Source organism: Dipodomys ordii, unplaced genomic scaffold (genome assembly GCF_000151885.1).
Source record: "Dipodomys ordii isolate 6190 unplaced genomic scaffold, Dord_2.0 Scaffold47, whole genome shotgun sequence".
In the NCBI taxonomy this organism is placed as follows: Eukaryota; Metazoa; Chordata; class Mammalia; order Rodentia; family Heteromyidae; genus Dipodomys; species Dipodomys ordii.
The window spans coordinates 11,565,549-11,566,089 of record NW_012267263.1 but is presented as its reverse complement, the minus strand read 5'-3'; positions in this window follow the sequence as shown (position 1 = coordinate 11,566,089).

Below are 541 nucleotides of genomic sequence, written 5' to 3'. Positions count from 1 at the left end.
GGGAGAAAATAAAGCGCGAAGATGAGCAGGGAGCGGCCGGAGAAGGCCCACGCGCGGGCTCTGGCGCAGGTGCTCTGGCCGCCATGAAAGACAACGACGATCATGTCAGCCCCAATGGCCCTGGCACCAGCCTGCCACCCAAGGAGCCCGATCCAGAAGAGCCTGGCATTGACCACAGCGCCCTCTGCCGCTGTTTCAGTCAATTGAGCCTGTCTGAGCTGGAGCAACTTGTTCTACGCACTCAATACCCAGAAATTTTCGATGAGTAAGTGGCTTTCTCTACAGGCCTCTACATCTCCTGGATGCTAGGTTTTTGTGGCTGCTTGTCTCTCCTCATATCATTCTCCTCCCTCCATAATAAAAGCTAGCTTGGGGGTCTAAGGGCACTGAGTGGGTACAGTGGAGTGAGATGATAGCTACTAAATTTTAGTATGAGTGAATCAACATTTCACTCTTGTTTGGTTTTTTTTTTGAGGAGGGGGGGTTCCGGTCGTGAGGCCTGAACTCTTCAGCTCAAGGCTAGCACTCTACCACTTGAGCT